We start from the raw sequence: 15,087 nt of genomic DNA on the forward strand, positions 1-15,087 counted from the left end.
ACAACTTCTTTTATCTTTTTTGTCTCTCCTATATGATCCAACGTGCTAAGTGAGAATTGCATGTCTACTTTACTTTCCTTGTCTTTCCTTAATTCCTTTCATTCATTCATTTTCTTTTATTTTTATTAAGTTATTCTTTATGGGGTATGTGTACACCTCTTGGCTTGTAATAGATAGGGTTTGGAGAGCACTTTGTCCATTTTTCCCCTTCCCCTTTCGTTTTAGTTAGCAAATGTGATAGGTTCATTAGATTGATTGCTTGCTTCTGTTGCTACGTGTTAAGTTGCTTTATTAGGCTCTTGCATTTAGTCGAGCATGCTAAGTGTTATGTGCTACGTGTTTATAGGTGATTGGCATGTCTATTTGCTTTCTATAGTCATAGATGAACGTGATGGATGAATGCACGACACCACACTAGTCCAACGCTAGTTGTGGCTCATTGTCCCGTTTTCCACTAGTCCAACGCTAGTAGGAATTCATAGATATGGGCTAGTCCAACGCTAGACCCTTAGGGTTTTCCCTCGCTAGTTCATACTTGCATGTTTCACTACATTTCATACATTTTTCTTAGTTTTTTCTAGCATTTGGCATGATCCTCCAATCCTTTCCCCTTCATCTTAGGATTTTGCATCCTCATGTTAGTTATAGGGTACATTTGCTTGAGAGTCCCCTTTCGATAAGGGAAACAAGCGAGTGTGGCTACAAAATAGCCTTAGCAAGCTAGTTCTTCCTTCTAATCAAAGGGAAAATTAAAGTCGTGAAATTAGAAGTCATTCCCGTACCCGACTTGATGCATACCTCTAGGTTCATGCACTCTCATTCTTATCGTATCACTTCCTCACTCTTTTATCCACATTTTCTCACAACTTATATTTTTCTCAATCCACATGCCATGTTTGCACAATTTTTCTTCTTTTATCATTTATTTTCTACCTCACAAATTGCACCCAATTGCACTTATATGTATCTGCTATTATATTTTCATTCACTAGCACACAAACACCTTTATTTTCTCAATTGGCACACATGCACTTTTCTCACATTTGCACACTTGCACTTTTCTTACATTTGCACACTTGCACGTTTCTTACATTTGCACACTTACACTCATACTTGAGTCTTCATTTGCATTATTCATGACCTCTATGAGGGCTTTCCCAGTTGGCCATCGCAACCCATGTGATTGGGACCAAAAGCCTCATAAGAGACATTTTAGATTTAGGATTGCATTTTTGTCATATCCATTAGTCACATCCAACATGCAACGCATACTTTGGGTAGAAGAATTAGGAAAAGAAGGGCTAAGTCACGCAACTAGCTTTGGCTGGGGTAAGGGAGTGCCTTAGGCTTTGCCTTTGCCTTCTCCCTTATCAAATGTGACCCCCGATCCCTTTCTTTGGTTACGTAGACCTAAACGTTCTTAAAAAGGGGTTTGTTTACTGTGCGTTCCAAAAATCAACTTCTTGGGTGACTTGGTACACCCTAAACTCTATACCAAGTGGCGACTCCATTTTCCATTCAAAACCCTTTTTGAACTTTGTTTGGCCGAATCGTCGCATTATCAAGTCCCACGGCCTTTTATCTTCATTTTCACACACGCTCACATACATATCTCACACACTACTTTCACACACCATATCAAAAAGTGGGCTCGACAATGTCCCTCAGGGAGGACCGGTCTCTGCTACTCGTGGTCCCTGTGGATATTGCGGAGGCCAAATCATAAGGAGGCAAATTGTTGGAAGAAAGAGGGAAAATGTCTGCGCTGCGGAAGTGCCGATCATCGGATTGCTGACTGCCCAATTCGACTGCGAAAAGGAAAAGGGACCCCGCAACCAACTAAGACTAACCCTGGACAGTCGGAAAAGGAAGGACTGGATCCAAGGCACCGGCTCAGGTGTATTCTTTAGAACACCATCAGGATCCTGACTCGTCTGAGGACGTAGAACGTATGGTCCGTTGGGTACTATAGATTTTGATAGATTCCGTTGATAAGAAAATTTCGAGGGTGAAATTTCTTTAAGGGGGAGAGAGTGTGAGAACCCGTAACTTTTCCATTTTCTAGGTTTTATTATCTTTCTAGGTTTTCTTATCTTCAATGGTTTGTTTTCTGCACTTTCTGTATCCGAAAAATTTTCTAGATAATTTTATGAGTAAATATAGTTTTTAGATGATTTTTCTAGTATCAAATATGTTTGAGAAATTAAGAGCGTATACCGGACGTGGGACCCACTAGTGCGAAAAGTTCGGAAAAATTCAGCCAACTAGGTTAAGTTTCGGATACTGGGTTTAATTTACCGGGTGTTAAGAGATAATTAGAGGAAGCTATTTGGATTGATGTGAGAGGGAACAAAGTGATAGACTTGCATTAAATAAGTGACAAGTGTCACCATTTAATTGGAGGAACTTGTAAGACCACTATTCATTTTCTTACCATTGACCAAATAAATCAAAAATTCACCAAAAATTCCTCATTTTTGTCTTCCTCTTGGCCGAACCTCTTCCTACAAGAAAAGAAAGAAAAGCTTCCAAGTTTCTTGCTCCAATCTTGCCCAATCTCACAAACTAACCGTTTCATCTTGAATATCGTCCATAAAACCTCTTCAATTAGTGTTAGTGAGTTTATTTGTGGAGTTATTTGGAAAGCTAAGAGGACCTATTGCTCTCTCTCTTGTTTCTAAGGTGAGTTGTGAAGAACCACCCTCCTCCCTTAATTGATGCTTAAATCATGATTAGTGGTAGTATGAGATGCAATATTATGGATTATTTCTTGATTTGTGGTTGAAGTGATGAAGTTTTATTATATTTTGGGGATTTTTCTGTTTTAATATAAGCATGATTGTGTGGCTATCTATGATGATTGGAAATGGTATATAATGATTCTAGAAGGTGGAAAAAGTGGACAATTGCAATCAATTTCTGTTTGGAAGAAATTTCAGAAAATTAGGTTTTGTGAAGGAACATTCTGCCCGAATTTTTAGCTCCTAGTTAGAGGCCGAATTAGCCTTGGCTTAAAACATAAAAGTTGTAGGGAATGACATTTTAGAGGTGCCTACAAAATTTTAGGTCAATCGGAGTAGCGTAGAATGAGAAAAGTTGAAATTACTATTGCTGTTCTGGTTTTACCCGAATGTAAGAATTGCGCCTGTAATTGGTTGTTTTTGCTGGAATTTCTTCCGAATTGGTTGTTGAGGCCTTCTGATTAAATTTATCCCTGTTTCTTAGCTTTCATATGGTTTTGGAATTTCTGGATTTGGACTTGGATAGCCTGATTTAAGATGTTTCCGCTAGAATGCGTTCTGTGAATCTGTTTTTGTGATTCTGGTATAGTATCTTGCATTTTTGACCTGGTTACACTCGAAACTGGGTTGAGTGACCTTCTGTAATGTTGTAGCCCTATCTATTAGCTTCGAAACGGTGGGTCTTGCACCTTCATCCGATAATCGTAGTGCCTTTGGCACCATTACCGCAAAATGAGGACAAAAACTGTTTTTTTTCAGGGCTAAAGCTAAATCATTTCCGGATTTTTCTGGTTTCCTCTGTTGTTTGTGTATGCTTAGGGAACCCTGTTTTGGTAGTATGTAGAATTGGTTTATGACTTGTAATCGAGTCTTATTGTGTTTATTTGAATAGTTTAGGGCTTGACTTTCATATCAGGTCATTTCCTAACTAAATTTTGTACTTGAATGCCATTAAACCTAGTGAACGGCTTTTGGGAATGAGATTATTTTTGTACGAGATGTTGGGACTGATTTGAGGAAATAATGAAGCCATGATGGCTGGAAATTAGGTAAACACAAGGGATATGCTGCCGAAATTTTACTTGAAGGCTAGTTGGATTTATTTGTGATTTGAGCGAAGGACTTTTGGGTTGTTTGAGTCTAGGTCTTCATTTTACCTTTTCGTTTCCAAAAATTCATGTTTTACACCCTTGCTTTAATCATTATTTGGCGAGGCATACGACTGGTAGTCGAGCCTCACATGTGCATTCTGTATACTCGATTTTAAAAGTAGAACCTTCAATTGTTTTCTTTGGATTATCTTAGGGTATCTTGGTGATTAAAGCTCTCTTTTGGGAGGTATCTGTACTGACCCCGGTGAGTGTTCCACTACCTGCTACCCGTTATGTGAAATATCTGAATATCTGAATACTTGATTTATGACTGGTGGAGCCAAATACTGCTTTGATAAAAGGGAGGCGAGGGTGTACTTTATCACACTCGTTCTCTGGTCTGTTCATATGCCAATTTTGAACGCGTATTTGAATCTGCTATCTCTATCTGTATCTGTATCTGTTATCTGTATCTGGATCTGTATCTGTTCTGACGTCGTTTGGAAGCTTGTGTCCAACGACCTTTCTGTGACCTCTGAGCTCAACACCTGTGGCCAGTTACTCGAGTCGGGCCGGCAAGGGTCTGGTCGATTAGATAACGAACCACGGTAGTCTGTTTTGGGATCTTTGGGTATTGAGACCCTTGATTCCGGGTATACTCGAGTATTACCATTTCTGATCTGATTGGATTTCGGGCCCGGTGGGGTATGTGAGGTGGAAGGAATCGAAGAAAGTGGAGTCTACGGTATTGGTTACTCCTTTAGCGTTGACAAAGTTGTTGGGTTTAGGGACACTACGCAGCGGAAAAATAAAAATTTTTCCCTAAAACCATCCAGGAATCACCCTAGATTTTACGTATGATGTATAAAAAGTAGGGTTATAGGATTACCTTAATCCAAGCAGCGTCTCCCTGCAGCGTTGTTTGAGGATGGTCAGCCCTTGAGCAGTCCAATCGTCCTGCCTCTACTGATATCCACGCTAGAGCAACCCTGAGTCGTCTCACGAACTATGTATTGAAGAGCAAGAAAAAGTTGCTAGCCCTTCTTACTCTTATTCGAAAAATATGTGACACTCACAGATTCTCCCTTTTTCTATTTGTTACCTTCACCCTCTCGTATCTCAGCCAAAAAACTATTCAACCGAGAGAGAGAGGGATACCTGATAATATATGATGATAAGTCTCCTTGTCTGATTCAAAATCAAAAGCCTAAGACTTCTCTTCACTCAAGACTCTATCTATCATCATCTGATAGATAAGAGATAACCATTTACTCTTATCTGCTCAAATAGGCCTGGGATTAATTTTCTTTTAAAATTAAACCCCGATAATTCACATAGTTTCAATCCAGGATTAAATCTCTATTGCGTGTGACCCAATAGGTCCCGAATGTATTGGTAATAATTATGGTTTAATAATTAGATAAAATAAACGACTTTATTTTATCATAACTTATAATAAATAATTAACCCATAATTATAAATCACGAGCGGTGTCTAGCAACACATCGTGATTGCCCAATTATTCGGAATTAGTCAAGGGAATTTGACCTAACCTTTCCGTGAAAAATTACCGTGTAATTATTATCCTTTCACCAAAGATATCCAATTAGTCAGGAATAAGGAATAAGTGCCAATTCCCTGATGACTAATTAAATTTTCTAGTTCCCGAAATTTACCCTTAATTAGGTTAAATTGAAGACATTCTTCAATTTACCTAATAGTCGACTTTAGGGTTAATTTCTCACTAGTGGCCATCCGGATATCAACTCCTTCTATCAGAGTGGTAAATCCTGTCTTGATCACCCATTTTCTTTACGTGCTTCACACTACATCCAACTTCTACATTTTAAGGTACTCACGAAGAGTAACAAGTAAATAGAGTCAAAATGTAGCGATTCACACTCAAGATACTATGGTGATCTCAAGTCGTAGGATCACTTACACAATTTTCACTAGAGATACACCATTGGCACTAGATAGATATCCTAACGGGATCTCTAAACGGATCATCCAATGCATTTGTACTTTTCAAATCATCTACACATTAGCCTAAGTATCTTCATACCATAGTTGATGAGAACAACCACTAATTACATTAATTAGAGGCTAACTGTGTACTAGTTTTATCGTACTAAAGATGTCCTATTTCATTAGTACAAAAACTAGGGCATTTTAATAATATTACTATAAATGTGATTGATATCTCATAGTCACCAACTCTTGTGACTATCATCACATTAGTAATATTATAAGGACTTTATCGGTTGTATCTAATATTTAACAGATAAATAAGAAGTTATTAAAATACAAAACATATAATAAGGAATGTATAAGATAAAAACAAATACATTGTTTTAGGGCATACATTCCAACAGGAGTGTCAACTATAATTTCGATCAAGCTTCGATGATGCTAATGGGAATTTGGCTCCTGAGAGCCACCTGTATCCTTCTGATTTGAATCATTGGTTCATTTACTTTACATCTGGCATGTGTACCTGATTTGTTAAATGTGAAATGCCATGATTTTACTGCTATATGTCTGGTACCTCATTGAGCGCAAGCTCACCCCTTTCTGTTCCTTTTTGTTTTCCTTACAGGAAAATAAATACTTTTGGACTGGATTTGACAATTGGCTGCCAAATTGAGCTAGTTGAACATATCTTTTGTATAGCTCATGTATTGAAACCCTAAATGTACTTTTGGGACCGTTTTCCTTTTGATTTGGCAAACCAGACATGTATCCACTTTTGAATACTTTTGTATGCCACTTTGGCTTGTAAATGCTAAGTTTCAAGATGTGAATGTTTGCTTGATATTTGGTTGGGTTCTGACGGGTCGGTTACTATTCATAGCCGACTTCGGTTTCGTTTTCTTTATTTTGACATTTTGATTTGTTTACCCGCGTTGGTAAGCTCCGGAATGTATTAGCTCGTTCTATACCGAACCGTTAGTCCTGGCGAGAGCTGGGCAGGCAGTTCGCTAACCCCTTTGGTTCGCCTTAGGGGAAGGTGGGGCTGTCACATAGTAGAACATCAGGGCCAAAATCCTATTCATTAGTCGGGCAATCCTGGTAATCACGTAGAGGGTGAGGATAGAGCTCTCGAACAATTTCAGAAGTTCTCGCCACCGAAATTCCTTGGAGGACCAGACCCTGATGTGGCCGAGAGGTGGCTCGAGAATATGATTGATATTTTTTCCGTGCTACACTATACTGAGGAGCGACAGGTCACATTTACTGTCTTCCAATTGGAGGGAGTAGCCCGTTCTTGATGGAATATAATAAGACTGAAATGGGAAAGAGAACAAACCCTAAGGACGTGGGTGAATTTCATGAGAGAATTCAATACGAAGTATTTTCCACCTTTGATCCAGGAAAAGAAAGAAGATGAGTTTATTAGACTTCGGCAGGGAACTCAAACTATCGCCGAATATGAGATCCAGTTCGCCAGATTGTCTAAATTCGCTCCCGAACTAATCGTGACTGAGCAACAGAGGATACGGCGTTTTGTCCAAGGTTTAAACGTTGAGATTCAGAAGGACCTGGCTGTAGCCCAACTCAACGCCTTTAGTGATGCAGTAGAGAAAGCTCAACGAGTTGAAAGCGCGAGGTTACAAGTTAGAAACTTTCAATCCAAGAAAAGGGGATTTCTTGGAAGTAGCTCAGAGCAAGGGGATAGGGGTACGCCTCCTAAGATTGGAAGGGGCAACGGCGGAGTACAACTACCAGGGATGTCACGTGGTGCCTCACAGAGAGGCTCAGTCTCCGCTTCCCGTGGTGCCTGCAGGTACTGTGGGAAGTCGAATCACACGGAGGATGTCTGCTAGAAGAAAGGAAGAAAATGTCTGCGTTGTGGGAGCACTGATCATCAAATCGTAAATTGCCCAGGCCGATCTCGAGAAGGTAATAGGAGCCAACTGCCAACCACGACCAACCCTGACCAGTCAAGGGAGGAAAAGAATGGACCAAAGGTGTCGGCTCGGGTGTATTCCCTAGAGCAACATCAAGTCCCTGACCCGTATGAGGACGTGGAAGGTAAGATTCCGGTATTCCACCGTTTGACCACTAGAATGGTGTGTAAGAATTACAATTTAGAAAAGAAGAAGAGACTATACTAAAGAATTCAATGTGCCTGGCCAGAAAAGGGGTACGGATTGGTTAGCTAAGTATGGTGCTCAAGTTAACTGTGAGAAGGAAGTAATACACTTTTTGTCACCCGGAGAAGGATGATAAGAAATTTTGAGGACGAAATTTTTTTAAGGGGGAGAGAGTGTGAGAACCCGAAAAATTTCTTAATTTCTAGGCATTATTTTCTTTTTTTGCACACGTTTTCTATATTTTCATTATTATATTGATTTTATAGATATTTTTATAAGTAAATATAGTTTTTAAATCATTTTTCTAGTATAAGTTAGTTCATGCGATATTTGAAGTGTGTATTGGATGTGGGACCCGCAAGTGCGGTAAGTGCGGTAAAATTCGGCCAATTAGGTTAAGTTTTGTATACCGGGAGTAATTTACTAGGTGTTAAGAGATAATTAGAGGTTACCTAGATGGATTAGTATTGGAGAGACAAGAGGATAAGTTTAAGCTTAAAAGGTGACAAGTGTCACCATCCTATGCAATCTTGGACTTTGACCATTTAACTTTACCTTTACCATATATCAAAAATTGACCCAAAAATCATTCTTATTGCAAGCTTCTTTGGCCGGCTCTCTCTAGGAAGAAAAGAAAAGAAACCTTCAACTCTTTTGCTCTCAATCTTGCAATCCAACCGATTAAACTTGAGATTACTCCATAAAAACCCTCAGTTAGGTAGGTTTGAGGAAGTTGGTGGAGTTGTTTGGGAAGCAAGAGACCTAAGCTACAATCTTTTGGGAGGTATCAAGGTATGGTGTGTAAAGATTCCTTGTTTGGTTCCAATAATGGCTAATTCATGACTTATGATGGCTAGTTATGTGATTTTGTGGGTTCTTTCATGACTTTTGGTAGAGATTGTGGAATTTTATTTTTTATTCATAATTTTTCTATTTTATATGTTTAATGTTGATTGGCCATGATGATGGCTTGGTATGGTGTAGAATGAACTTATGGAGTGTTAATTGTAGCTATTTGCGGAAAATTTCAGTTTTGTGCGGAAATTTCGGCTTTAGGGTTCCAATTTTCCTTGTTCTGTCTGGCTTTATTTGAGCATGTTAGAGGCCAAATCAGGTTTAGGTTAAAACATGAAAGTTGTAGAAAATTATGTTAAATATCTGCCTGAAAAATTTCAGCTCAATCGGAGCAGGGTATCTTATGAAATGATGAAATTGCCCCTGCTTCCCTGTTTCTATCAAAAATGATAATCAGCCTCTGTAAGTGGTTAGTTTGACCAGGAATATTACTGAATTGATTGTTGATATCTTCTTAAGAATTATATCCTTGTATCTTAGCTTTTAAATGGCTTTGGAATTACCTGAATCGGAGTTGTGTGTGTTGAGATATGATTGAATGAATCAGGACTGCTCAGTGAGCATCAAACTGGAACATCTGGGGTTTTTTTGGTAAATTTGACCTAGTTAGGGTGAGAACTGGACTAAGTAGTCTTCATCAAAGTTATAACCCTTTATCTTAGCTTCGAAACAGTATAACTTACACTTCAATCCAATGAGCGTAGTTTCAGTTATGTCCGATATGCTAAGTAGCGGTGAATCTACCTTTTTGGTTTCTTAGCTTAAAGTTCATTTCCGGTCATTTTCCTAGCTAAATCTTGTACTTGAATGACTTTGAGCCTATTGAGCGGCTGTTGTGATGAATTTATATTGTGTATGACTTTGGGATTGATTAAGGAAAATAATGAAGCCATAAATGGCTGAAAAATAGCTAAATACAAAGGGCGTGCTGCCCAAATTTCCACTCGAGGATTTGGTAACGATTTGAGAGCGAATACTATATGAACCATCTAGGATATTTGCGTCCTCTTTTATCGAGGTATATAAGGTCGAATCTGGCCGAAACTTGTACACTTGGAAAAATGGACTTTACGACTAATAGAAATACGTTTTCATCATTTCTTCGACTCAAATGGATAATTCAAAGTTTTACGAGTGAGCATAAGTATTCCAAATATTTTACTCATGTCCTTTGGTTTAAATATACTCTTTTCACTTCCAAAATCATATTTATACTTTGTACTAGTAGTATTTGAATTATCTTCGATTCACCTAACTTTTGCTGGATGAACTGTAATATTTTCTCTTGATTAACCTTAGGGTTCATCGGTGATTGAGAGTGTTACCCGGAAAGATATTCTGGACGTTATTTCGCCTTAATAGGTGAGTGTACCACTCCCCTGAATTGTTGTTTAATTGGTTCATCTATACTTGAAATGTATGATATGGATAACTATGACCTCTGTTATTCTGAATGAGACGAGGGTGTACTTTATCACACTCGTTCTCTTGCCTGTACTGAATGAACTGGAATCTCTTACCTGTACTTGTTATGAACTTGAACTTGTTACTTGCGCCTGTTATGAGATCGTTTGGAAGTGTGTCCAACGATCTTCCTGTTAACTTGAGCTCAACCTCATGGGGAGTTAATTAAGTCGAGCCAACAAGGGCTTGGTCGAGGTAATTGACAATCCATGGGTGCCTGTTCCTGGGGAATCTTTGGGTATTGAGACTCTTGATTCCGGTATACTCGAGTATTACCATTCCTGTTACTGTTCGGCGTTCGGGTCCGGTAAGGGGGATGTTTGGTGAACGGAATTTTGGCGTAAGAGGGGTCTATGGACATGAGTGTGTTATTAAACGTTGACGGAGAGTCAACGAGGCTGGATCAAGTATTGCAACGATGATTTGGCTCCTGATGGCCACCTGTATCCTTTAAATTGTGGTGTTCGTTGATTTCTCTTACTTGATGTGTATATGTGGCCTAAACGTGTTTTCTCATGATTTCCACTGTTATACTTTTGGTACCTCATTGAGCTTCTAGCTCACCCCGTTCCGTTATCCTTGTTTTCCTTACAGGGAACCACTTTTGGAACTGTGATTTTGAAGCATCAGTTGAGCTAGTTTAGATATTTTATATAGCTCCTCAATTGTTGGAAACCCTAATTGTACTTGGATTGAAATGTTCCCTTTTGATTTGTAAAAATACGAATGTGGTTTACAAAAGTGTGTACTCATGGTCATGTGGTATGTTTGGTTTGTATATGTCCATTTCAAGGATTATATGAAGTTACTTGTATTCGATTGGGTCCTGGTCGAATTGTGACGTGGCAGGCACTATTCACTTTCCGTTTCGATTTTTTCATTTTTTCGATTTCGTTATTTTTTTGCTTTGTTTAAGAGCGCTGCTGTATTCCGACACGTTTTGAGTTGTGTATAACCGTCTTGGTAGTCCTGACGAGAGTTGGGCAGGCAGTCCGCTAATCTCTTTGGTACACCTTAGGGGAAAGTGGGGCTGTCACAAGTTTTCTTCCTCTTGCTCTCTCCCTCAAAGCTCAAGGCTGGAATGCTGAAATGAGGAGCAATGTGAGTGATTTTTGGTGATAAATATGGAAGAAATTGGTTGGTCAACAACCTTTAGATGACCGCTACTTGTTGCCATGAGATTAACTCTCAAATTTTTTTTCTTTTCCTTGTGTTTTTCTAGTCAATAATTTCAGCCACTATGAGCTAAGAAAGGGGCTGATATTTTGCACTAATTTCAATGATGTTTCATGGTAAGAAAGTGGTGGTCAAGTGGTGTGTTCAATCGGTAGTGAACGATACCCGTCGGTTCGAGCCGATTTTCCTTAAATCGCGTATACTAAGGTTTTATCTTATAATTCACTAACTTATTATTATCACTTCTAATCACACACTTAATATCATTTAAAACTCACTCTTAATCACCAAATTTGATACACAGTCCGTACCGAATAGTCACACTACGAAAAGGCGTAAAAATCCTAATTTGCGATAACTTGAAAACGAAAGGGAAAACCCTTAATTCTATATTCATTTGCACTTATTGTGGGGTGATTGGGTAGTAAGACTATTATAAAGTAATAATTTAACAAAAAGGGATTTTTAAGAAAAATATCAGGAATTTTACAAGTCCTCACACCCCATTAATCAATAGTCTATCCAACCTCTTCCAAATCCTTGCTCTTCTCTTTCGATTGTTGCACCAAGTAAAGGTTGATCCCGTAAACCCCGCATTAAATACCGTAGCCTCCTCCATAAAGGACAATAGCTCTCTACCCTTATTGATGCCAAAAGGCTGCCCTCCTCTCTTCTCCTGGGGTTCCATGATCACGTTGAAGTCCCCGCATACGCACCAAGGTAGGGAATTCGGTTTATTAGTCAATAGTGCCTGCCACAGCGTCTGTCTTTCCTCCAACGAACAACTCGCATGAACAAATGAAACAACTAACGGCCTGGGCAACCAGGGGTGCTGGACTTGAAGGGAGAGATGTTGGGACGAGCGACCTACCACGGAGCATACAAACGGCGAGCTATGGAAAACCCATATATCGCCTGAAGCGTTAGCCTCGGCTGCATCAAACCCCAACCGTAGCTGAATGGATTCAATTTGGGCCATCCCAGCCTTGGGTTCACATATTGCAACAAACTTAACGTCAAGCATTCGCAGTAGCTTAATTAGTCTCCTGAGATTGGGAGGTCGTGTAACCTCCCTAATGTTCCAAAAAAGACTGCTAATCTGTGACAGCCCCACCTCACCCTAAGATGAACCAAAGGGTTTGGCGGACCGCCTGCTCGGCTCTCGCCGGGACTACGGATCCGGAACAGACATAAACCCTTCCAAACGCTCAAAAGAACTTCAAAAAGGTAACATTCAGAACCAAATGAGCCAAAGTAAAAGATACAATCAATCTTTGGTACAGCGTTCCCACGAAAATCAAAACGAAATGGAAGAGCCGCTGCTACGACACAATCCATCCCAGTACCAGTACACTTTGTTTAACATGAGAGAATGTACATGCCCAAATATATGTCACATAAACATGAGGAAACACTTCAAAATATACATAGTAGTAAGTTTACAAACCAAAAGGAAACATTGTATTAAGATACATTTAGGGTTTCCAACTTCCACGGAGCTATACAAAAGGGTGTTTATACAAGCTCAATTCATTCTTCAAAATGATCATTGGTCCAAAAGATGGTTCCCTGTAAGGAAAACAAGGATAACGGGACGGGGTGAGCTAAAAGCTCAATGAGGTACCAAAAGTATAAATGGTAGGAACAGTAGAACTCATGAAAAATAACTTTTAAGGCACATATTCACATCAAATACAAGAGATGAAAGAACACCACAATGTAAAGGATACAGGTGGCTCTCAGGAGCCAAATCCCCGTTGCAATACTTGATCCAGTCTCGTTGACCCTCCGTCAACGTTCAAATGAAGGAACCAATCTCGTAGAACACCACTTTAACGCCAAAGTCCCGTTCACCAAACATACCCCTTACAGGGCCCAAACGCCAAACAGGAACAGGAATGGTAATACTCGAGTATACCGGAATCAAGAGTCTTAATACCCAAAGATTCCCCAGGAACAGGCACCCATGGATTGTCAATTACCTCGACCAAACCCTTGCTGGCTCGATTTAATTAACTCCCCATGAGGTTGAGCTCAAGTTAACAAGAAAATCGTTGGACTCACTTCCAAACGATCTCATAACAAGCGCAGGTCACAAGTTCAAGTTCATAACAAGTACAGGTAAGAGATTCCAGTTCAATCATTTCAGGCAAGAGAACGAGTATGATAAAGTACACCCTCGTCTCATTCAGAATAACAGAGTTCATAGTTATCCATGTCACACATTTCAAGTATAGATGAACCAATCAAACAAAAATTCAGGGGAGTGGTACACTCACCTATTAAGGCGACATAACGTTCAGAATATCTTTCCGGGTAACACTTTCAATCACCGATGAACCCTAAGATTAATCAAGAGAAAATATTACAGTTCCTCCAGCAAAAGTTAGGTGAATCGAAGACAATTCAAATACTACTAGTATTTTGGACATATGATTTTGGAAGTGAAAAGAGTACATTTAAACCAAAGGACATAAGTAAAATATTTGGAAAACTCATGCTCGCTCGTAAAACTTTGAAATATCCATTTGAGTTGAAGAAATGAAGAAAACGTATTTCTATTAGTCGTAAATTTCATTTTTTGCAAGTGTACAAGTTTCGGCCAGATTCGACCTTAAATACCTCGATAAAAGAGGACGCAAATATCCTAGATGTTTCATATGGTATTTGCTCTCAAATCGTTACCTAATCCTCGAGTGTAAATTTGGGCAGCACGCCCTTTGTATTTACCTATTTTTCAACCACTTATGGCTTCATTATTTTCCTCAATCAATCCCAAAGTCATACACAATATAAATTCATCACAATAGCCGTTCAATAGGCTCAAAGTCGTCCAAGTACAAGATTTAGCTAGGAAAATGACCGGAAATAAGCTTTAAGCTAAGGAACCAAAAAGGCAGATTCACCGCTACTTAGCCTATCGGACATAACCGAAACTACGCTTATTGGATTGAAGTGAAAGTTATACCGTTTCGAAGCTAAGATAGAGGGCTATAACTTTGATGAAGACTACTTAGTCCAGTTCTCATCCTAAATATGTCAAAGTTATTAAAACAACCCCAGATTTTCCAGTTCGAAGCTCACTGTGAAATTCAACTAGCAGTCCTGATTCATTCAATCATATCTCAGCACACACAACTCCGATTCAGGTAATTACAAAGCCATTTGAAAGCTAATATACAAGGCTATAATTATTAAGAAGACATCAACACCAAATCAGTAGTATTCCCGGCCAAACTAACCAATTACAAAAGCTGATTATCAGTTTCGGACAGAAACAGGGCAGCAGGGGTATTTCAGTCTTTTCACAGTCTATGTTGCTCCTATTGGGCTGAAATTTTGTAGGCAACTATAAAACATCATTATATACAACTTTCATGTTTTATACTAAGGCCAATTCGGCCTCTAACTAGGGGTAAAAGTACCAGGCAGAATAGGAGAAATGGAAACCCTAATCTGGAATTTTCCGCACAACATGGAAATTTTCCGCATTTAGCTACAATTTACGTACTATAGCTTCATTCTAGACTATCCCAAGCCATCATCCATGGCCACACAATATAAAACATATAAAGATAGAAAAATCAAGAATAAATATAAAATTCATCAAAGCTTCACTTCCAACCATAAACACACCAGAAAGCATCTTATTTAGCCACCAAT

This window comes from Coffea eugenioides, chromosome 5 (assembly GCF_003713205.1).
Source record: "Coffea eugenioides isolate CCC68of chromosome 5, Ceug_1.0, whole genome shotgun sequence".
Taxonomy (NCBI): Eukaryota; Viridiplantae; Streptophyta; class Magnoliopsida; order Gentianales; family Rubiaceae; genus Coffea; species Coffea eugenioides.